A 6000-nucleotide genomic window follows, 5' to 3' on the forward strand; every position below is an offset into this window, starting at 1 on the left:
TTCTTTTGAACATTTGAAAATTTTGTGCTTTCAACTCTGTTTTAAGAATGCTTTTTCTATAAATGATAAAAAAATCAATAAGAAAAAGTGTATGTTGTTAAAAGGGATATTTGATGACTGTCCCATCATTCTTTGACCTTACATCACATTTTACTGTGGATCTCAAACAAAGTTTGATAATAAATGTATGAAAATATAATTTCATTATGTACGATATCTGCAGAACCAGTTCCAAACTTCAGACTCAACACTTGCCTAAGGTATTATACTGGATGAAGCAGTTCCAGGTTAAAATCAGAAAGCTGGTTATTCCAGGTAATCTATGTTCTAGACCAAAGGAACCTAGATCTCAATAGACCTAGAGAAATAAAGTGACAAACCACCGGTGATGTTTTTCCTCCACACAGCCTGCCATTAACATACACGGTTTCTGCAGTAGTCATCCAGTCTGAGAGCTCTCAACCAGACCCTGGCACCCCCGGAGCCTGGCTCCAGCTTCCACGTGGCTGACCCCCAGTGCAAGCGAAGATCTTGGGGTCTGTGACTCTGTTGGTTTCGTTCAGTTTGCCCCTGTGCCTAGGGCAGTTCCTTCTATGTAAGAACCACTCAGTAAAAGAGATATTGAATGAATCCATGGAACAGCAAGTAGGACCAAGAAAGTGGCGGAAAGAACTTCCAGCCATTGCTTGGTGTTGATAGCAGGACAATTGTATAAACACTGTACAGATAACTAAGAGACACAGAGTTCCTCAGCTTCTCCTCTACCCTTTTTGTTGAGGTTAAAGATACTTTAGGCAAGAAGATGCAAATCAAATAAATATTGGAGCAGGAAATTAAAGTTCATATTGGATAAATAGATAAGAAGAGGGTAACTTTGGGGCTGTAAACGAGTCCTCACCTCCGGGCCTGGGCTAATTACATGCTGGGAGGCTGAGAGAACTTCATCTTTTGGGGGAACAAGAGCACTGATTTCTACTCGAGCAATGTGCATGTCACATTGAATGTGACAGAGGCTGGGAGGGCTGGGCGGCATCACTGACTCCGTGGACGTGAGTGTGAGTGAGCTCCGGGAAATGGTGAAGGACAGGAAAGTCTGGCATATGCTGCAGTCCGTGGGGTCGCAAAGAGTGGGATGGGAATGAGCAACTGAACAACCGCACCACCGCCAACCCTAGACTCACTGAGTCGCCGTCTGCAGTTCAACATAACTTAAGAAACACTTGTATTATCATTGTTCTCAAACGTTTTTGAAGCAGATACATTTTTTTATCTAAAGAAAATTTTGTGGATGAACACTCTAAAAATAAGCAATTGTAACGTTGCTTTCTCTTTTGTCTAGATTCTGACTCATTCTTCCCCATTGCTTCTCCTACTTTCATACATCTTTACCCCAGCTTCTGTTCTCTGGATTAAAGCATAGTTTGAAAGCCATTGGTCTGTACTGCTTTTAACATCTCTGAAATCTGAAAAATGTAAATGACCAATAGTTCATAATTCAGACTAACACTCAAGTTTATTAGAAATAAAAAGGCAAGCTTTCCCCGAGTGTGAACATGGTTTGTGGTCCATGACCTTGTTCAGCTCATTGGCTGTCAAGGTTGTCCACCATGTGAACCATTAGAGAATATTATTTTTATTTTATAAGCTTTTTTTATTGGAGGATAATTGCTTTACAATATCATGTTAGTTTCTGCCATACATCAGCATGAATCAGCCATACCTATACCTATGTCCCGTCCCTGAGAACCTTATTTTTAAAATGCATATCTTACTCAATAAGAATTTCTAAGGGTAGTAAGATAACAGTCTGTTTATTGAAGAGCTTTCAGATTAGTATAATAGAGTTCCAGAAAATTTCACTACAGCCTTCACAAGAGCAGTATCATCTCTCTCAAGAGATATTTTTAAGTGATGCTTGAACTCTGTGTCTTTTGGGGTAGCCTTGAGTTTTTGCTTTATATTTCTAATTCTACATTTTTAATTTTTTTTTAATTTCTGAAATAAAATGTAGGGAGTATTAACTACCACATGATGTCACTGATTTAAGAAAACCCCAACCAAAGCTAAAAGCTTCCCATTCTATTAAAAATAATTTCCTTATAGAAATTGGAACAAAAGATTTATTTTGGGAAGGAGTATGTGGTGATGGTGATAGTGGTGTAGGAAGTGAGTTGCCTTGAGATGACAAATATTTTATCTTGTCCCCAATATCTTTTAAAATTATTTTTTCTGTAAAATACAAAACTAAAATGCAACATGTCAATTTTGCATTTACATAGTAAATTAGCTTGGCATCTTGTTGCAAGTGGAAATGAGTCCTTCAAACAGAAGTTAGAAGTAACACATTACGTGTAGTTATTCCTAAACGCTGAATCTCCTCATACGCACTAAAGCTTACTTTTCTCTTGTGCAAAGTGAGATAATTCGTCATGCTATTTCCCATCATATTCTCTGATTTAGAGAAAGACCAGAGACTTGCTGTGAAAATTTTATCCCCTTCAAATGTACACTTAAGCTGAAGCGATGACATAGATCCGTATAATGATAGGAAGAAAAGATACGGGAAAATCTGTCCTTGAGGCCAGATGTGTGTGGTCAAATGGGTTTGGCAGCAAGGGCATGGCCATCAGAGAGAATTTTTGCAGCTCAGATAGAACCTAGAAGAGCCACCTGAGAGGAATGTGGGGAATGACCTAACTACATACTGTTAAAGAAAAATTGTACCTCGACATTTATTAAAAGGGCAAGGAAGACTTTATTCAGGGTTATCGCAACAGAGAAGAGAGATGGGGCTCAGCTCTAAGCACATAGAAGTAGGCGGGATTTACAGCCAACAGGGAGAGCGAGAGGGTCAGCGGATAAAAGTTACAATGACAAGTCATCAAGTAGGGGGTTCTCAGAAAGACTCTGACTTAGGTGGATTCATGGGACAGGGCTTCCAGACCTGGCAAGGACAGGGTCAAGGTAGAACCTCCACGGTGAAGTAGGCTCTGAGGAGCTTGACTTAAAGTGTGGTCACGGACTCCATTGTGAAACCCAGCATCCTTGTAGACAGGGAGACCCAGATAATGTATTTTAAGGGTTGGAGGGAGAAAATATTGTTGCTTGTTTTGATAACTCAGCAAGTTGTTTTGATGCCTTACTTAGCAAGTTGTTTTTTTGAGGAATTCAAAAACCCGAAAGAACTTCCAGGATGTGAGAGTTGGACTATAAAGAATGCTGAGCACCAAAGAATTGATGTTTTTGAATTGTGGTGTTGGAGAAGACTCTTGACAGTCCCTTGGATTGCAAGGAGATCCAACCAGTCCATCCTAAAAGAAATCAGTCCTGAATATTCATTGGAAGGACTGATGTTGAAGCTGAAACTCCAATACTTTGGGCACCTGATGCAAGGAACCAACTCATTGGAAAAGACCCTGAAGCTGGGAAAGATTGAAGGCGGAAGGAAAAGGGGATGACAGAGGATGAGATGGTTGGATGGCATCACCAACTCAATGAACATGGGTTTGAGTAAACTCTGGTAGTTGGTGATGGACAGGGAGGCCTGGCGTGCTGCAGTCCATGGGGTCACAAAGAGTCGGACAAGAATGAGAGACTGAACTGAACTGAACTGAACTCAAAGAACTTCCAAAGTGGGAGATACTGTGAGTCATAAGTGAAACATTGAGGAGTGAGAATGTGGAAGTGGGATGCATCCAAACAGGAGCCGCTGCCTTCATGGGCCCCTCTGTGCCTGGTGTGCCAGCCGGGCTCCGCCCACACCACGCTGGCCTCCAGCTCAGGAGGACACGGTGTGAGTTTGGCCCTCCCTCCAGGGGACACAAACCACATCAGGAGAATCACCAGATCAAAACTTTCTGCCCAGCAGTCTCCGCACACGGCTGCCATAGTCCGCTGTCACACCCTCTTTACAGGCTCTGTACACTCGATGTTATTGAAAAATCCTCAGCAGATGTCACAGAAGGTGAGTGTGACGGGCCCGTTGGCACCGCCTCTGGAACCTGAATACTCTCAAATCTACTAAAAACGTCAGGGAGAGGAGTCAGCTCGAAAAATGCCAGATGTGCCCAAAGCGGCTGAGTGCACGCCAGCTTCCGGAGGCCTTGCTTGTGCATGATCCTGGCTTCTAGAAGACACTCGTTTCTAGGAGGTTGTTGGTGGCGCAGGACTAGGCCAGGTAGGCAGGTCGGGAGGAAATCAAGCCCAGAGGGTGTGTGATTTTAAACACAGCAAATCAACACTCACAACACAGTAAGCCTGACACTCAAGGTCACAGGGGAATCGCTTTTATTCCTGCTCTGGGATTTGACTGGCTCTGCCCTGAATGGAAAACAAGTAAGACACAGCATCTGCCCTCCTGGCTCTGGGTGCAGCAGAGAGCCCTTTAAGAAAGCCATGACTCCAGCTGGTAGGTGGTGTTCAAAGAAAAGGAGTGGAAAATCCAGCCCAAAATGCCCTGGGAAGTGTTTCTAGACGGGGTGGCCTCCAAGTGCTGGTTGTCTAAAGATCAGAGGGTAAAGGCAGATTCTTCACCCTCTGCCTGTAGTGCAGGAGACCTGGGTTCAATCCCTGGGTCAAGAAGATCCCCTGGAGAAGAGAATGGCAACCCACTCCAGTAATCTTGTCTGGAGAATCCACAGACAGAGGAGCCTGTTTCTTGATCTCTACTTGTAGCTACTTGCCCATCTGAAACTTGAAATAAGCCATTAGTGTTTTTCCTTCTGACCAACAGTTGTAAAACTTCTTGAGGACACTTGAAGGTCATTTTTAACCAATGACTGAGTTTTAACTTTAAGAATATTGTGAGAGAAGCCTCAGAAAAGTCACATGAGGGATCTACCCAAGCTAGGGCTACACTTCATAAGGCAGCAGAATTGGACACAACTGAAGCAACTTAGCATAGCACACACACAATGGCCCAGGCGTGTGTGAAGTTTTGTTCGTTTGTTTTTTATTGTTTTTTTTTTTTCTTTTTTAGCAGAAATTGCTGAAATTCATTTCAAATTATCGCAAGAAAACTTTGTCTTTCTTCATATTACACAGTTTTTGGCCTCATCAATGGATGGGTAAAAAGTCACATATCAAGGCTTTGGCCTCACTAAAGCTTTGTTTCTGAAAGTAAAAAAAAAAAACAAAAAACTAACCAATAATAATCTAATCTATATTCTCTTAAAGTCATAGCAGTTTCCAAATATCCTCAGACTACCCTCAAATCTTGACTTTCTATTCAAACCATCCATCTGGCTGTGTCAGCAAAAATATTTACAGTCTTCTCACCTCACTCAATCTCATGCACTACTGATAAACTCTTATCTTAGGGAAGTTGATTCTTCTTTGATCAAATTCTGCCTGTGTTAAACTCCAGCTTGTGAAATTAATATAATCTAACCCTCAGTTATTTTGCAATACAGATTAACAACTGATAGTACTGTTATAAATCTCTACAGTTTTCTTTCCATGATGGTTATTTTGCCTGCATGCATACTTGGTCACTCAGTCCTGTCCGATTCTTTGGGACCCCATGGACTGTAGCCCACCAGGCTCCTCTGTCCATTCTCCAGGTAAGAACACTGGAGTGGGCTGATGATTATTTTAGCACTATTTAAATACACCAACGTCCATATGAACTACAGATGTTGCAAATGACAATGGATTAATCTCCAAAACATACAAACAGCTTATGTACCTCAATATCAAAAACAAACAAATAACCCAGTGAAAAAATTGGCAGAAGATATAAATAGACATTTCTCCAAAGAATACATATGAGGAGAAAGATGAAAATTGTTGGGGAAAGAAATAAGCTGGATTTGTAGCAGCTGAAATAATTTTTTTCAAAAAGACTGGAAAGCTCAAATACCTAGGCTTTTGTGAATTTCATATTACTTGAGAAATACTTTTCCCTCTTACACTTCTTAGCAAAATTACAGGCTATTGCAAGCAATTAATAAACACAGTTTCTTGATCCCTGCCCATGGCTACTTGAGCATCTGAAACTTG

This window comes from Giraffa tippelskirchi, chromosome 8 (assembly GCF_054371585.1).
Source record: "Giraffa tippelskirchi isolate mGirTip1 chromosome 8, T2T-mGirTip1v1.2.pri, whole genome shotgun sequence".
Taxonomy (NCBI): domain Eukaryota; kingdom Metazoa; phylum Chordata; class Mammalia; order Artiodactyla; family Giraffidae; genus Giraffa; species Giraffa tippelskirchi.